We start from the raw sequence: 19464 nt of genomic DNA, 5'->3' as shown, positions 1-19464 counted from the left end.
CTATACCGATTGCTGAGAAAACAATTAGCCAATGATTGAATAGGATACAGTAGCTCTTATTGACAATGTTGTTCTGTCTAGCAAACGTTTGGTTAACTATTTTTTGACGTTACACATCAGTGCACAAGTAACACACTTCAGAACGCATACAGTGTCACACCTGGGCTCCGTCCCAAATTCATCACATCAGACCCGAGGTATCTATAAAGCAGTTATTAAGTGTAATCTGTAAAAAGAAGAACTGCGCTAAGACCCCGTCTAGCTCACTCTAGCATCGGTTGCCATTTCAACCCATAATTCCAAGCGATGGCCGACCCTGATGTGTGGGCATTTTTGTGTTCTGTGTGTTTCTGCTTTATAAATAAACATTTGTTCACACCAGGTTTAGCCTGTAACGCTGGGCTCACCTCTGCTGCGCTCTGTGTGTGTGTGTGTGTGTGTGTGTGTGTGTGTGTGTGTGTGTGTCTGTGTGTGTATTTTGAAGCCTTGCTGTGCTGAGGATGAAAATAGAAATGTCATGTGTGAGGTTGTAAAGGTTTACGCACTGAGGGTCAGCGCTTCGAACCTGCACCTGTGAGCTCCTGTTCGTGTGTGTGTGTGTGTGTGTGTGTGTGTGTGTGTGTGTGTGTGTGTGTGTGTGTAAAAGATACAGAAAGTGTCTCTGAATTGCTACCACACACTACCACAAGTGTGTATTATGTGCTTAGGGTCAAGATAGTGGTGGACAAAGTACTGAGATGTAGTGAGCTGTTATGAGCTTTAATGAAATGTGCTGAGCATGTAGTGAGTTGTGCTGAGATATACTGTGCCATACTAAATTGTAGTAAACTGTACTGAGATGTATTGAGCTGTAGTGAGCTAAACTGGGATGTACTGAATTTTACTAAGATGATCTGTGCTGTACTGAGATGTAATGAGATCTATTGAGATGTTCTGAGATGTAATGAGATCTATTGAGATGTTCTGAGATGTAATGAGCTGTACTGAGAAATACTGAACGGTAAAGAACTGTACTGAGAGTGCTCACCTCCCAGAGCAGGGTTGTGATCAAGCAGACTTCATCATTTCCGAATGAAGCTAATCAAAGAGTGGGAGTCGTGTTGCCGTGTGCTCGGAGCATTAGGCATGCAGGAGCCCTCAGCCTTCTGCAATTAATGGCAATTACACTTATACTTTTATGATGTCTGCTACTTGCATTACAAAGGAATAATTGCATTTTATGGCTTTCAAGTGACCGGCTGTCTGTTTTATGGCGACCTGGAAAGATTTTCAAGAAAACATGTTTTACAAAATGGGCTGAAATATCTATTACGCTAATGGATTAAACAGCGCAGTCTGGTCCAGAGCCAACATGGCTGCCATTTTAATCTCTTAACACAAACCACTGAAGAGTTCACACACTGATAATCTCCCAACTAACATCTGGGCGCCATCTGTCTGTCTGCCTGTTTGTCTGTCTGTCTATCTGTCTGTCTATCTATCTGTCGTCTGTCTGCCCGACATTTTATTGGTCTGTCCATCTATCTATCTATCTATCTATCTATCTATCTATCTGTCTGTCTGTCTGTCTGTCTGTCTGTCTGTCTGTCTGTCTGTCTGTCTGTCTGTCTGACCTTTTATTGGTCTATCTGTCTGTCTGTCTGCCTGTCTGACCGACCTTTTATTGGTGTAACTATCAATCAATCAATCAATCAATCAATCAATCAATCAACCAACCAACCAACCAACCAACCAACCAACCAACCAACCAACCAACCTATCTATCTATCTATCTATCTATCTATCTATCTATCTATCTATCTATCTATCTATCTATCTATCTATCTATCTATCTATCTATCTATGTCTGCCTGTCTGACCGACTTTTTATTGGTGTAACCATCTATCTATCTATCTATCTATCTATCTATCTATCTATCTATCTATCTATCTATCTGTCTGTCTGTCTGTCTGTCTGTCTGTCTGTCTGTCTGTCTGTCTGACTGACCTTTTATTGATCTGTCTATCTATCTATCTATCTATCTATCTATCTATCTATCTATCTATCTATCTATCTATCTATCTATCTATCTAGCCTCCATCTATCATGCTACTGTTTGTATGTATTCTTTGTGGCACCTGCTTTTTTATTTCTGACTGGATCAGGATCAGATCAGGAGCTACTGTACAGTGTGTTATAGGAAATTGTGTGTCTCAAAAGTAAATAATAGATGTGTGACACGGCTCTGCTCTTTCTCCTACACTTTTCCTCAACATTTACATTTCTCAGTGTGTGCAATAGAAGAAAAGCAGGAACATGCTCAGAGTGGACAGACTGTGTTTCTCTCTCAGCTCTGGTGTCACTGCAGGAGCTTCTGTTTCTGAGTTTATTAGAGATCTCACATATTTGTGATGTCACTACCTGTAGTGCTGGAACACCCCATCACATTGATCTCTGACACCTCTCCTGTCAGTGCAGCTTCCTGTTTTAGCGTCCTTTCTCACTCTTTCTCTCTCACACCAGCACACATTCACCGAGCGATTGCTCTGACTGTTGTGTCTCCTGGACCTGGAACTTGTTCACATTATGTGGTGGAATTGCTTTGACCTTCCAGCTGTGGCCTTGAGGACGGCTGAGTGAGCTCCTGAAAGAGGCGTAATAGCACAGACCATTTTTTACTCTTACTCATCCTTCTATCTCGTCTTTCTTTGTTCTTCATTCTCTTTCTTTCTCTCCTTTTTTTTCTAACTTCCACTCCTTATTTATATATCACTTTTCCACTGTTCACTTCTCCTACATTTTTGCTTTCTGACTTCTATTTCCTCCTCATCTTTATTTATGTCCTGCTTTAATGGTTGATTTTATCAGTCGTACCACTAACTTCACCCATCGCTGCTTCAGAACGATGCCGTGTGCAGGTCTTCTCAAAATGCTCCTCAGCTTTCTGTGTTGTTCATAAATTCAGGTCCTCAAAACATGCTGATGTGTCCAGGTTAGTTTCCTGTCATGGAATGTAGTTGAATATAAGTAGACAGGTCCAGGTTATTGGCACCAAACCATCTGGATTTGTCACACAAAGAGCATTTATCTTCAACTTCAGAGATCTAAAGCAGATCTTCCTCAATAAGTTACTATCTATCTATCTATCTATCTATCTGTCTGTCTGTCTGTCTGTCTGTCTGTCTGTCTGTCTGTCTGTCTGTCTGTCTGTCTATCTATTTATTTATCTACTTAAGTTCAGAGCTCTGTAGCAGGAGATCTTTCATGCCAGCATCCCCTTATAAATCAGATCTTCTTGGAGTTTTGTGCACAGGAACATTGTCATGCTGGAACAGGTTTGGGTCTCTTTTTGCTCTTTCCACTGCATCCAAGTACATTTGTATGCCTCCAAATGTGTAGTAACAGACTTAATTTCTTCTCCAAAACCACTCTGAGCCAGTGTTTGCTTGTGGTACTTGTACTGTACATTGAAGTGTGGGTGGCCAATCAACGGCCAATCAGATTGCAACCTCAGAGATTCTAAAAATCCTCCGGTCACAAAAGTGTACAAATCGTATCATTCTGAGCATCGTGACATTAACAAGCTTTTCAGCTACAAATGTATTTAGAGAAGGGAAACAATGGTGCTGGTTTCTCAAGAGTCTGCTATATTAGGATTGAAATCCTATAAACACTAAAATAATGGCACTTTTTTATACATGCATTAAACGAAAAAGTCAATACAGCATACAACTAACACACACTAGTTCATCACATTGGTGCACAACTCATTAAGGAAAAGATCCAGATATCTCTAACTAGAACATTACCATATTTTTTTTTTACCCCACTCCATTTCACCCTGCATAATCGCCCTCTCAACCCAACGGCACCATTTCTAATTTGTTTATATTTTGATAAACAAAAGAATAATTACTGATTCAAATCTTGTTTTGGATGGCAGAAGGGGCAGAAAGTTTTGTAGCTGCAGTTGCTTCTTTTTTCTTCTCGTCTTTTCTGAAACAGAGCAGCGCTATCACCGTCTTTTAGTCACGCATGTGCAGTGAGCCTAATGGATTAGCACGAAGCAGCTGTGTTTTACTATGTGTGACCAAAACTTACCTGAATTGAGACATCTGCTCTGAGTGATGGGATACAGAATACAAACGCACATATTTCACTGTATTACTGTCCCATTTCCACAAGCTTTCGTTAGGAAAATTGGTGGATAGATAAAGAATCAGATGGACACAGGAGTTCATTTGAATTCGGTAAACAAGGTGAGATGTTCCTGCAAAGCGTGAAGGTTCCTGCATTGTCTTAAACGTGAACTATTTAATGAGTATGTGGATCAAAGCCATTTAAAAGGTGAGGTGGTCCTGTAGCTAAATGGTTAAGACATTGGATTTTAGATCCAAAGATGGTGAATTTAAATCCCAGTCATATCAATCAGAATCAGAATCATGAATGAAATAGCTTTATTATAAAGTATGTATACACACACAAGGAATTTAAATTTATTTAAAAAAGTTAACCTGCAATTCCTGGGCCCTAAGCAAAGCCCTTAACCGCATAACCCCATGTACTAAAGCAGAGTTCTGTATTATTCTTTTGTATTAGAGTGGAGTTCTGAATCATTACTCTGTATCAAAGTGGAGTTCTGGATCATTATTTTGTATCAGAGTGGAGCTCTGGATCATTATTTTCTATCAGAGTGGAGTTCTGGATCATTATTTTGTATCATAGTGGGGTTCTGGATCAATATTTCGTATCAGAGTGGAGTTCTGGATCATTATTTTGTATCGGAGTGGAGCTCTGGATCATTATTCTGTATCGGAGTGGGGTTCTGGATCATTGTTTTGTATCAGAGTGGAGTTCTGGATCATTATTTTGTATCAGAGTGGAGCTCTGGATCATTATTTTGTATCAGAGTGGAGCTCTGGATCATTATTTTGTATCAGAGTGGAGCTCTGGATCATTATTTTGTATCAGAGTGGAGTTCTGGATCATTATTTTGTATCAGAGTGGAGCTCTGGATCATTCTTTTGTATCAGAGTGGAGTTCTGGATCATTATTTTGAATCAGAGTGGAGTTCTGGATCATTATTTTGTATTAAAGTGGAGATCTGGATTATTCTTTTGTTTAGGAGTGGATCTGGATCATTATTTTGAATCAGAGTGGAGTTCTGGATCATTATTTTGTTTAAGAGTAGAGCTCTGAATCATTATTTTGTGTCAGAGTGGAGTTCTGGATCATTATTTTGTTTAAGAGTAGAGCTCTGAATCATTATTTTGTATCAGAGTGGAGCTCTGGATCATTATTTTGTATCAGAGTGGAGCTCTGGATCATTATTTTGTATCAGAGTGGAGTTCTGGATCATTATTTTGTATCAGAGTGGAGCTCTGGATCATTATTTTGTATCAGAGTGGAGCTCTGGAACATTATTCGTATCAGAGTGGAGCTCTGGATCATTATTTTGTATCAGAGTGGAGCTCTGGATCATTATTTTGTATCAGAGTGGAGCTCTGGAACATTATTTCGTATCAGAGTGGAGCTCTGGATCATTATTTTGTATCAGAGTGAGCTCTGGATCATTATTTTCTATCAGAGTGGAGTTCTGGATCATTATTTTGTATCATAGTGGGGTTCTGGATCAATATTTCGTATCAGAGTGGAGTTCTGGATCATTATTTTGTATCGGAGTGGAGCTCTGGATCATTATTCTGTATCGGAGTGGGGTTCTGGATCATTGTTTTGTATCAGAGTGGAGTTCTGGATCATTATTTTGTATCAGAGTGGAGCTCTGGATCATTATTTTGTATCAGAGTGGAGCTCTGGATCATTATTTTGTATCAGAGTGGAGCTCTGGATCATTATTTTGTATCAGAGTGAGTTCTGGATCATTATTTTGTATCAGAGTGGAGCTCTGGATCATTCTTTTGTATCAGAGTGGAGTTCTGGATCATTATTTTGAATCAGAGTGGAGTTCTGGATCATTATTTTGTATTAAAGTGGAGATCTGGATTATTCTTTTGTTTAGGAGTGGATCTGGATCATTATTTTGAATCAGAGTGGAGTTCTGGATCATTATTTTGTTTAAGAGTAGAGCTCTGAATCATTATTTTGTGTCAGAGTGGAGTTCTGGATCATTATTTTGTTTAAGAGTAGAGCTCTGAATCATTATTTTGTATCAGAGTGGAGCTCTGGATCATTATTTTGTATCAGAGTGGAGCTCTGGATCATTATTTTGTATCAGAGTGGAGTTCTGGATCATTATTTTGTATCAGAGTGGAGCTCTGGATCATTATTTTGTATCAGAGTGGAGCTCTGGAACATTATTTCGTATCAGAGTGGAGCTCTGGATCATTATTTTGTATCAGAGTGGAGCTCTGGATCATTATTTTGTATCAGAGTGGAGCTCTGGAACATTATTTCGTATCAGAGTGGAGCTCTGGATCATTATTTTGTATCAGAGTGGAGCTCTGGAACAATATTTCGTATCAGAGTGGGGTTCTGGATCATTATTTTGTATTAAAGTGGAGATCTGGATTATTCTTTTGTTTAGGAGTGGATCTGGATCATTATTTTGTATCAGAGTGGAGCTCTGGATCATTATTTTGTATCAGATTGGGGTTCTGGATCATTATTTTGTATTAGAGTGGAGTTCTGGATTATTCTTTTGTTTAAGAGTGGAGTTGTGGATCATTATTTTGTATCATAGTGGAGTTCTGGATCATTACTCTGTATCAGACTGGATTTGTGTATCATTACTCTGTAGTGAAAGTCTGTATAGACCTGACTGTATACATGATATATTTCTCACCAACCTGGCAACGTGAATCTCATTGTATTTCCCATATGGAATGTGGTGTAAGCAATCCTGACATGCATGATACGGTGAGCAGTGAGCCGCTGAGCTGTGTGGGCCTTTGGGGAATATGATACACACTGTGTTTCTCTCCTGAAAGTGTGTATATTAATGTCAAAGTGTTTGTGTGAGAAAAAAGACGGAAAGAGACATAGAGAGAAATACATATTTGTTTTATCGACATTACAACATTTAAATGTAGATGGTTGAGTGTGTATCAGTATGAAACTTGAACAATCAGTGTTCCCTCATACACACATACAGTCATCTTTCTCACACAAACACACACACACACACACACACACACACACACACTTGCTCGCACACAGTCATTGAGGAAATTATTTTCCATTTAAAAAAAAGATGCTTTAACTTTTAAATTGTCCACCAGCAGTTTTGGTGATTAATGGAGAAAAGCACGGAGCCGGAAAGTTCCCAATTCTTTTAGAATGATTATGTGATAATTAACATAATATTAAAATTAATCTGAATAAATTGACACAGTCAATTAGCAGTTCTTAAAAAAAATAACAGACCAAAAACAAATCAGTTGTATGGAGAAACAAACAGCAATATATCTCAAAAGCATCTTTTAATGATGTATATCATGTATATCTGAAAAAAAGAGACAACAACTCTATAGTTTTCTCATTTTATACTTTTTTTAAAAAATCTTGAGCAACAAACACACACATACATGTACACACACACACACACACACACACACACACACACACACACACACACACACACTGAGATGGTAGCTCAGCATGTAAGGTGTTGGACTTCTGCTCAGAAGAACATGAGTTTATATTCCAGCAAAACCAAGCTGCTCCTGCATGGGGCCCTTGAGCAAAGCCCTCATCCCTCAGTGTAAATCTATGTACAAAGATCATTATAAGTCGTTCTGATATGGGAGTCTACCACATGCCATAAATCAATGTAAGACAAATTATGAATTATTATTATTATTATTATTATTATTATTATTATTATTATTATTATTAATACATTTTCTCTAACCTCAGTTGCGCAAAGCAAACTGTTAATTTTTTTCATTATTTATTTGTTTGTTTGTTTGTTTGTTTAAATAAACAGCTTTTAACAGCTTGCTGATAATATATATTTCTTTTATTACTTCTGTACTTGAGATCCAAAGAATTTGGTTCCAGCTGTTGGTGATTTTTAAAAGTACAGACATAAATAACATTATACATTTCACTAAGAGGAAACCAGACAAAACAGACAATATGAGTATTAAACAGAACACAATATACAGATATATATTTTATAATTGCTGAGTAAAAAGTCTGAATACGTATAGATGTGATAAGTTTTTTTTATGTAAAAAGAATCTACAGACATAACCCTAGAATGTGTGTGTATATACAGTATACATATAGTATCTCACAAAAATTAGTTTTCACATTTCAGCAAACCATTTAATTATATCTTCTCAATGCATAATACAGATAATACAGGGATTTGAGAATATGCCGAGTCGAGTCTATTAGAAGATTAGTAACACCCTGAAACTGAGTTACAGTACAGTGTCCAGGGTCATACAGACGTTTCCCAAGATGTGTTTTGCAAGAGTCCATCAAAGAAGCCAAGTCCTCGTTCTGTGCATCAGGTGCAGCAGCTGCTTCAAAAAACAGACGCATGAGTTCTGCAGCATTGCTTAAGAGGTTGCAGAAGCAGAAGGTCCTCAGACCATACGCCACTAACTGCAACAAGTTGGTTTGCAGGCCGTCATCCCAGAAGGAAGCTTCTGGAACTTGAACCATGTCCTGTGTTCTGATAAGATTAAGATAAACTTGTTTAGTTCAAATAGTATCCCGCATGGGCGGCAACGCCCTATTGAGGAGTACCAAGAAAATTGTGTCTTGCCTACAGTCAAGCATGGTGGTGGTAGCATCATGGTCTGGGACTGCATGACTGCTGCTGGTACTGAAGAGCTGTGGTTCATTGAGAAAAACATGGATTCCAACATGTACTGTGAAATTCTGAAGCAGATCATGATGCCCTCTCTTCAGAAACTGGGCCGAATGGCAGATAACAACCCTAAAACACACCACCAAGATGACAACTGCCCTGCTGAGGAAGCTGAAGGTGAAGGTGATGGAGTGGCCAAGTATGTCTCCAGACCTGAACCCTATTCAGCACCTGTTTGGCATCATCAGGAGGATAATCCTGGCAACAACATGTGCAGCTCTGGTGAATTCCATGCCCAGGAGGGTTAAAGCAGTGACAGATAATGTCTCCAGGTTATGCATGTAACCATGGTTCCCAGAGGAAATGAGACACTGTGTCAACAGCACTTTGGGAACGCTTCAGTGTTGGCCACGTTCTGAATTACGTGTGCAGTCAGTCTAATGGAAAGCGTGGCGTCACCGGCGGGGTGATGTCACAACCAGGAAGCTACAAAAAGGACATGGAGTGAAACTGGCACCAGCTTATGAAAAGGGAAGGAAGCGCTGCAGGGATGCAGGGATGCAGGCAGTGTGGCATGACAGGCTGTGATGGGTGACACGTAAACCGTAAGGGTGGAAGGAGCCAACCCTTTGGCTAACTGTTCTTGAAGGAATTCCAGTACCGGGCCGACCTGGCAGTTAAATGAATCGAATAGGTGTTGTGTTGCAACATGTCATGAACAGGCGCCACCATGTGGCGTACGACCTCCTCGTGAAGGTAGCTCTAGACTGAAGGATGGTTTTTACCACCTCTGTGGAGAGACCGCCTGATAGAAGCTGTGCCCCTTCAATAGCCACAGCTACAGCTTTCACATGGCCGGGGGGGAATTCAGAGAAAAGGGCCCTGATACAGGAACCCTAGATCTCTCTATACATCGAAGGCATGTTGGGCTTGCCGCATGGCCTTGATTGTACAGAGTGGATTGCCTCTCTGAAAGAACCCTCGTGCCCTGAGCCACCACTGGAGGGGTCTCATGTGCAGGAGACCAAGTGGAAGCACATTGCATTTAAAACTGCTTCACAGTGAGTGACTGGCCTTCCCTCTTTTTCTCGACAGCAAGCCTGGATTAAACACAAGAAGGAGACAACTCCGCTTGCATAAGGGTCAAATCCCATTGTAAATAGGTGGTTCTCTGTGATGGATAAGCGCACTCTTCTTCTGCATGGAAAGACCCGGTATTGGTAAGCTTCGGCCCCGAAAGCAAACCTCAGGAACTTCCTGTCATGGGTTTATGATCAGAGCCTACTTAGGCCCCAGCAGGAAGTGTCACACCCTATTGAACCAGGCGTACAATACTCGCAACTGCTCTCTACAGTACACAGGACCTACCAAGACACGTCTGTCAGAACCTCCAGGCTGCTAGTTTGTCTCTTAGGGGAATCAGTCTCTCGAGACTGACCTCTGGTATGCCTAGAGACAGAGTTTAAACCCTGGTGTAGCTCTAGGGGCCTCCTGTGGGGCGGTGAACCCTCCAGGCAGAACCGAGGAGGCTGTTCGCTGGAGCTGGCCGTGTCCTAAAAGTGGCAGGGTTAACAAACCAGCTCCCTAAGGGGCACCAGGGTGGGGCGAACACTGTATACTGAGGTGCACCACGCCTCTTCCCGGGGGAACCTGACGGTACTGGTGGGCAATGCCTTTAGTTGGTCAGCCTGATAGGCCTGCAGCACAGCATGGTAAGCAGACAGCTTGCAGCTTGACCTGCTGATGCATTGCCCACCAGTGCTGGGGTAGCTAGCCAGAGTCTCTACAACCAGGGGCATCATCCCATAACCACATTTTTTCAGTTCAACTCCTGAAGGGGCGGACCGAATAAGGCTACGCCCAAGACACCGAGGTGTCCAGGCCCGAAAAGGAGAGAGGCGGAGCTGAGCGCTCTTATTGCAAAGGAAACAAACTGCCGAAAGCCTTTCGACAGAATGCTGGACCCAGCTGCAAGCCCCAGGTCCTTGTAAGTCACTTTGCCTTAGTGAAAGCAGGTCCAGAAACACAAAAAGCAGGAGTAGAGCGGAGCGTTCACCTCAACATGGGCCCTAGCATTCTCTGCTCGAAGACAGGTGACACAGGAGTGTGCGTATCCCCCTCCTGAATGCCAGTTATTTAGACAATAATGGGTGTATGTTATTATTTTCAGAGGACAGTAAATCTGTACAGATATACAACCTGCACATAGATACACTTAAATATATTCAAAGTTTATGTGGAGCGTATGCTGTAAACCAGTCATTACTATAAAAACAATAATGTATTGGAAATAGTGCCTTTTATAAACTGTGCTACCGTTCATGCGACTATTATGTGAAATAAATCCCCATCTTTAGACCCTTCACAGTGCTCACACAGCCTTTGTGTTTCGTTATACTTTATCTTGTGAAACTGACAGTAAGTTCCAGTTGTAACATCGAGTGTGTGATCTTTGAGGATCTAATCAGTGTGAGTCCAGATCAGATTGATTGATTGGGTTTATTGACGTAATTAAACTAACATAAATTACACAGGAAAAGGAAGAATACATGGGATTTTTTCCTTCCATAAGGCGTGTAGAAAAGCATTCTCACACACAAATCTGACAGATTTAAATTCCACACGTTCTTGTCATGAACATCACACACATACACCCTCTCACAAAGTTTGAGATCCACTTGGACATGATGTTTCTCAGCTTCACCGCTGACACTGGAGACTTCTTACATAAGACGTATTGGAAAATCTCCTTCCAAAGAAAGTAATGCATAAACTCTTGTCCTGATAATGTGTGAAACACTGAATCACAGCTGTACTTCTAAAACTGAGACTGCTTCCATTAGGAATACTGCATAAATAATCATACTATAAATGTGGGAAAATCTCAGCTACCTCTTACTGACACTGGAGACTCCTTCCGTGAAAAGTAATGGATTAAAAACAAAGTGAGCATGGACATTTTTTCCCCTAAGGGCTTAAACATACATAGGAAATCAATCTCACACACAAATCTGAATTGACATGTTCTTGTTATCATGTTACACACACACACACACACACACACACACAGATCGAGCTGGACATGGATTTCCACAGTGGATACAGCAGATACAATGTGTTTTCATCCTGCAAGTAGGTGACGAGTTGGATTAGATGTGTGTGTGTGTGTGTGTGTGTGTGTGTGTGTGTGTGTGTGTGTGTGTGTGTGTGTGTGTGTGTGTGTGTGTGTGTGTGTTTGGGGGCAGTAAGAGATTTACATCCTCGACGTTCAGGATTTTTTCTTTACTCAGGAATTCAGACCTGCTTTCATCTCTTTCTTGTTTACTTTCTCCAAAAACAACTGAATTACTCTGATGTAATTCTAGAACAAACCAGGATTTGTTTCGTTACAGTGTGAAACTATTTTTCTGCTGGAGATCTGTGTGTGCAATCAGAATACAGTATGAAAGATACAGCTTTAGAGAAGGGTGTGAGTTCAAATCCCAGCATGCTGAGGTAGATTCAGACTGCATGAGGTGTGTGTTAATTTCGTCATCATTTTTTAAAATTGTGTTGTATCTTTTGTCAGTACTTTACAATACTGACCATCAATACACACTCACACACACACACACAAAGTATGTAAGTGAGTAAATAAATACTCAAAATCAAAGAAATGGAGTTGTATTTTAAGTAAGGAAGTAAACAAACAAACCAAAAAATTTTATAAAAATACTTTGAGTTTTTAAAATCTGGAATTATATCCATATATTAAGTAAATAAATACACATGTAAGTAGTTAAACAAATAACCGATAAATAAATATGTAAAAACATCTCAAAGTGATAATCATATCGATAATATTAATACTTTAACTAAGTAAAGAAACAAACAAATAAATAGAAACAATGAGTAATATATATATATATATTGTAACAAATTGTATTCATATTTTGAGTAAGTAAATAAGTTAAAAATGAAATAAATATCAGTGATAAATAAAGAAAAACAGGAAATATATTAATATAATAAGCAAGCAAACAAACTAATAAACAGACAAACAACAATATACAAAAACATATCCTAAAGTAAAATGAAAATATAAAGTCATCAATAAAGAAACAAACAAAAATAAAACACTAAGTTTATTTAAGAAAAATAAAGATTGATATTAAAATGTTAAATAAGTAAATACCTAAAACATAATTAATCAAATACATATAGTAATAATTATACAGGTATAAAAAAAATTAAATCAATCAATTAATAAATCAATTAAATTAATTTCTGTGATTAAAAAGTTATTATATTAATATGAAAACGAAAAAAAACGAACATCAAATGTGTGACAAAAAAACGAGCAAATAAGTACAAGCATTAATGCACAGCAGTAAAATACTCTGATTTAAGAATAAAAAAAAAAAGAATCTGTATATATTTAAGTTTATTTATTTTGTGATTTATTTATTTGGATTGTTGAGATCTTCAGCACACACATACATCAATACTGGGTGCAGAATAATAAATTGAGTTCTTTCTATTATGATTCATTCAATACTTCATTCCTGTGTGTGTGTGTGTGTGTGTGTGTGTGTGTGTGTGTGTGTGTGTGTGTGTGTGTGTGTGTGTGTGTGCGCGCGTGTGTGTGTGTGTTTGTGTGTACACACACCACATACTTGGATCCTGTGCCTCAGAATTGACGGCTGAGGTGTGTCATTATCTCACCAAGGCTAAAAAAAATATATCTGAAAAACAAGGCTCGTCTCCATCCAGCTCGGGACGGCGTTGTGCGATGGCCCCTGGGGATGTAACACGGGGAAAAAAGTGTGTGTCTGTCTTCCACTGGAGTGTTTGCAGCGATAACAAGACACCCAGGAATATGTGGTTGAGACACAGAGCAAGCCAAGCAGATTCAGAGGCCCTGGGAGCCTCCATACTGCCTCCTGTGCTCCCTCGGTGCATTTACGATTGATGCCCCACTTCTTCCTTTCTTCCTCCTTCTCCTCTTCATCCTCTTCCTCCTCCTCCTTCAGCTGCATGCCGTTAGTCTGGTTTTATTTCCTTAAACTAGTGCAAAACTCGATGAGTGACCCTAAATCACCGGAGTGGTTTTGCGGCACAGGGCTAAGGGTTATTAAAAGCGCAGTTAGGAGCGGGAGGAATGGCGACATGACGCCTCCCGAGACTCGCCGATGAGTCCGCAAACAGAGCAAAGTAAGAAAAATGTCTTTGGTGCAGAGTTGCTGCATCTTCCATGGGGTTATTTTCCTCACACTGTGTTTTCTGGATTTTCTTGTTGGTGTTGTTGTTTGTTTCATCTTCATTAAGAGGAAAAGTTTCCTCCGCACGATCGCCAGCTCACTGAGCCTGGACTGTGTAGTGTACGTCCTTCTACACTCTGGATTTCCCTCTGTGTGTCTGAGCGGACAATGAGCGAGAATATCACACACACACACACACACACACACACACACATCAACACTAACAACATGCACCATACCAGTGTTAATGAGAGATTATTCAGTTGTGTGTTTCTGTCTAGAGAAACATATTTAATGCTGTGGCAAAGAAAGAAAAGAACGAATGAAAGAACAAATAAAAAAATATGCAAAACAAATTGTAATACATGACACACTGAGAATAAATAAAATGAATATAAATATTAATTAATTAATTAATTAATTAATTTATGTATTTATTATTTATTTATTTAATTAATTATTTAATTAATTTGTGGTTAGTTAGTTAGTTAGTTAGTTAGTTAGTTGGTTGGTTGGTTATTATTTGGCTAAATATTTTATATTATTTTAGGTGGGCAGGAAAGTAGAATTTAGTGAGTTGTTTAGGGTTCAGTTTGGAGTTCCTGGTGATTTGGTTAGGGTTCTGGTTAGAGTTCTGGTGCTTTGGTTAGGGTTCTGGTTAGAGTTCTGGTGCTTTGGTTAGAGTTCTGGTGCTTTGGTTAGGGTTCTGGTTAGAGTTCTGGTGCTTTGGTTAAAGTTCTGGTTAGAGTTCTGGCGATTTGGTTAGGGTTCTGGTTAGAGTTCTGGCGATTTGGTTAGAGTTCTGGTTAGAGTTCTGGTGATTTGGTTAGGGTTCTGGTTAGAGTTCTGGTGATTTGGTTAGGGTTCTGGTTAGAGTTCTGGTGCTTTGGTTAGGGTTCTGGTGATTTGGTTAGACTTCTGGGGATTTGGTTAGAATTCTGGTTAAAGTTCTGGGGATTTGGTTAGACTTCTGGGGATTTGGTTAGAATTCTGGTTAAAGTTCTGGGGATTTGGTTAGACTTCTGGGGATTTGGTTAGAATTCTGGTTAAAGTTCTGGGGATTTGGTTAGACTTCTGGGGATTTGGTTAGAGTTCTGGTGATTTGGTTAGACGTATGGGGATTTGGTTAGGGTTCTGGTGATTTGGGTAGAGTTCTGGTGATTTGGTTAGACGTATGGGGATTTGGTTAGGGTTCTGGTGATGTGGTTGGGGTTCTGGTGATTTGGGTAGACTTCTGGGGATTTGGTTAGAGTTCTGGTTAGGGTTCTGGGGATTTGGTTTGAATTCTGGTTAGAGTTCTGGTGATTTGGTTAGGGTTCTGGTTAGAGTTTTGGTGCTTTAGTTAGACTTCTGGTGATTTGGTTAGGGTTCTGGTGATTTGGTTAGACTTCTAGGGATTTGGTTAGGGTTCTGGGGATTCGGTTAGAGTGGTGGGGATTTGGTTAGACTTCTGGGGATTTGTTTAGGGTTCTGGAGATTTGGTTAAAGTGCTGGAGATTTGGTTAGACTTCTGGGGATTTGGTTGGGGTTCTGGGGATTTGGTTAGGGTTCTGGGGATTTGGTTAGAATTCTGGTTAAAATTCTGATGATTTGGTTAGACTTCTGGGGATTTGGTTAGGGTTCTGGGTATTTGTTTAGAGTTCTGGTTAGGGTCCTGGTGATTTGGTTAGAGTCCTGGTGATTTGGTTAGACTTCTGGGGATTTGGTTAGAGTTCTGATTAGAGTTCTGGTGATTTGGTTAGGGTTCTGGTTAGACTTCTGGTGCTTTGGTTAGGGTTCTGGTGATTTGATTAGAGTTCTGGTTAGACTTCTGGGGATTTGGTTAGAGTTCTGGTTAGGGTTCTGGGGATTTGGTTAGAGTTCTGGTTAGAGTTTTGGTGCTTTGGTTAGGGTTCTGGTGATTTGGTTAGACTACAGGGGATCTGGTTAGGGTTCTTGTGATTTGGTTAGACTTCTGGGGATTTGGTTAGAGTTCTGGTTAGGGTTCTGGGGATTTGGTTAGAGTTCTGGTTAGAGTTCTGGTGATCTGGTTAGGGTGCTTTGGTTAGGGTTCTGGGGATTTGGTTAGAATTCTGGTTAGAGTTCTGGTGATTTGGTTAGACTTCTGGGGATTTGGATAGGGTTCTGGTGATTTGGTTAGACTTCTGGGGATTTGGTTAGAGTTCTGGTTAGAGTTCTGGTGCTTTGATTAGGGTTCTGGTGATTTGGTTAGACTACAGGGGATTTGGTTAGGATTCTGGTGATTTGGTTAGGGTTCTGGAGATTTGGTTAGGGTTCTGGTGATTTGGTTAGGGTTCTGGGGATTTGGTTATATTTTTTGAAGATTTAATAATAAGTTAATTGGATTAGATTTTTGGTGAATGCTGTAAGATCTTTTGGTAATTTGTTTAAGTTGTGGGTTTGTTTCTTTCTTGTTATTTGGATGGGATTCTTTGTGAAGAGCGATTATTCTTAAGCCCAGACTAACTTTTTTAACAGAGTTATAAAATCTCATAAAGCAGCATGAGCAGTCATCAGCACAGCACAACTCATCTGAAACACAGTGGAAAGAGTGACATTTTAAATCCATTGCTTTTTAGATGTGATGCCAGGAGGTTGGCGGAGGTTGATTTGGCAGTGTGCACAACAGATCCAGGGAAATTCAGTTTGTTTCACAAAGTTAAATCATCGCTTTGGAGCCTAATCTGAATGAATGACTCTGGGCTTTGCAGAGCAGGATGTGGCTCAGAGCGTGAGCTTTCTCTCTCAGTTTCAGTGCCAGTTCCCAAGATTCCTCACACTGCAGAAGTAAAGATCGGGCAAATAAAGTTCAGCTTTGTCACATCCACTACTACCCCATCATTCATCCCCTCCATCCACCTCATTCTCCTCCATCCACCTCATTCTCCTTCATCCATCTCATTTTTCTCCATCTATCTCATTCTCCTTTATCGATCTCATTTTTCTTCATCCACCTCATTCTACTTCATCCACCTCATTATCCTTCATCCACCTTGTTCTCCTCCATCTAAATCATTCTTCTTCACCCATCTCATTCTCCTCCATCCATCTTATTCTTCTCCATCCACCTCATTCTCCTTCATCCATCCACCACATTCTCGTCCCTTACCCCTCATTCTCGTTCATCCACTTCATTCTCCTCCATCCACCTCACTCTCACACACACACACACACACACACACACACACACACACACACACACATATATATATATATATATATATATATATATATATATATATATATATATATAATTTTTATAGTATAATATTATCACTATAACGAATATAACATGAAATATAGAATTTTTATTGGTTTATATTTTCAGACGTTCTCAGTGTCTGATCTGCTTCTGCTGTAGATGTAATGGACTGGAAAGTTCTCAAAGGGTGCCAATACTTTTAGTCATTGTGTTTCCTGATACACTGAGCAATTAAGTCTCACATGTCTCCAGTGACGTGTCCCTGCAACCTCCATTACCATCCAGAGCATGACAGATGTTGGGGTCATTTCTCTCTCTCTCTCTCTCTCTCTCTCTCTCTCTCTCTCTCTCTCTCTCTCTCTCTGTCTCTCTCTCTCTCTCTCTCTCTCTCTCTCTCTCTCTCTCTCTCTCTCTCTCTCTCTCTCTTTGTCTGTCTGTATGTCTCTCTCTCTCTCTCTCTGTCTGTCTGTCTGTCTGTCTCTCTCTCTCTCTGTCTGTCTGTCTCTCTCTCTCTCTCTCTCTCTCTCTCTTTCTCTCCTTATTTTTATAAAATATTGCTGTTATACCCAACGCAGTCTGGCTCTATATTCTGATCTGTCTGGTGTGCGTTTCTTTTTCTCCTCTTCTCCACCTTCCCGCCTTCACCTCCCACCATCTTTTCTGTTTCTTTCTTCACCTCTTTATCACTCATTCTCCTCCATCTCTTGCTCCCTTGCTAGACTTTTCTCGCTAACTTTTCTCTTTTCCTTCAGCTTTCACTTCTCTCACACTTGTGAGCGCGGAGGCGTAGCTGCAGGACAGGCGAGACCCCGTCTCATTAGCATGTTCCTGACTCCGGCAAAGAAAAACGAGTATAAAGAGAGAGAGAGAGAGAGAGAGAGAGAGAGAGAGAGAGACGAGACCAGATGAAGACTGCTTTAGCGGAAAAGCAGCGAATGTGGCAGCACCTCAATGTTAGCAAACGTGAAGCAGTAATCACACACGAGTCATCAAACCCACCCACTCTTCATCTCACTTGCAATGAACTTTACAGAACGAGTCATAACTTGTTCGGTTTGTACTGAAAGTGGCTCACTTGCCTCTTTAACCTCAAACTACTGCACTTATTATGACTGTTAGCCACTCTACAGAAACATCGTTAATGTGTTCTGAGACGCGAGCAAAATGACACCTAAAAGAGTGGTTGTGGTGGTCATTGTGGTGGTGGTTATGGTGGTAGTAGTTGTTATGGTGGTGATTGTTATGGTGGTGCTGGTGGTCATGGTGGTTATTGTGGTAATGGTTGTTATGGTTGTGGTGGTGGTGGTAGTGGTTGTTATGGTGGTGGTGGTTGTTATGGTGGTAGTGTTTGTTATGGTGGTGCTGGTGTTCATAGTGGTGGTGGTTGTGGTGGTGCTAATGGTTGTGATGGTGGTGGTGGTGGTTATGGTGGTGGTGGTGGTGGTCGTTATGGTGGTGGTGGTTGTGGTGGTGGTTATGGTGGTAGTGGTTGTTATGGTGGTGGTGGTTGTGTGGTGGTTATGGTGGTAGTGGTTGTTAAGGTGATGGTGGTGGTTGTGTTGGTGGTTATGGTGGTAGTGGTTGTTATGGTGGTTATGGTGGTCATGGTGGTGGTGGTTGTGGTGGTGCTAATGGTTGTGATGGTGGTGGTTGTGGTGGTAGTGGTTGTTATCGTGATGGTGGTGATGGTTGTGGTGGTGGTGGTGGTGGTGGTGGTGGTGGTGGTGGTGGTAGTGGTTGTTATGGTGGTGGTGGTGGTCTGTCTGTCTTTTATTCTGACTTACTTTCACCTTTTCCTTTTTCTCTTCTGTTTGTCTTCAAGTTTTTGTCCATATCAGTCTGTTGCTTTTGCAGTAATTTTCTTTTTCCCCATACATGATTCTCTCTGTCTTTCATTCTTTGTCTTTCTTTCTCTCATTAATTTTTAATCTCTTCCTCTCTGTCTTAGTCATTCTCACATTCTTTCCTATTCCTCTTCTCTCTCTCTCTCTCTCTCTCTCTCTCTCTCTCTCTCTCTCTCTCTCTCACACACACACACATTCTTGAACTCTGCCTGTCTATTTTTGTTTTTCCACCTATTTCTATCTCTCGTTCATTTGTTCTTTTCTTTTTAATCTTCCTCTCTCTCTGTTCCTCACGTTTTGCCATTCTAACCAATTTCTTCCAATTCCTCACTTCCAAACTCTCTTTCTTTGTTTCCCTTTGTCTGTCTGTCTCTTATTCTGTCGTACTTTCTTCCTTTTTGTTATCTGTTTCTCTC

At 40.4% G+C, this 19464-nt stretch overlaps 1 protein-coding gene across 6 annotated transcripts in view; it reads left to right on the top strand.

The window, feature by feature from the left end:
- LOC124376835 (teneurin-3) overlaps positions 1-19464 on the top strand; it is a 664771-nt gene that overhangs the window by 244449 nt on the left and 400858 nt on the right. The gene's annotated exons all lie outside the window — the stretch shown is intronic.

The sequence above is a fragment of the Silurus meridionalis genome, chromosome 2 (assembly GCF_014805685.1).
Source record: "Silurus meridionalis isolate SWU-2019-XX chromosome 2, ASM1480568v1, whole genome shotgun sequence".
Taxonomy (NCBI): domain Eukaryota; kingdom Metazoa; phylum Chordata; class Actinopteri; order Siluriformes; family Siluridae; genus Silurus; species Silurus meridionalis.
Note: the sequence above shows the minus strand (reverse complement) of the source record. Positions and strands in the feature narration are given on the sequence as shown.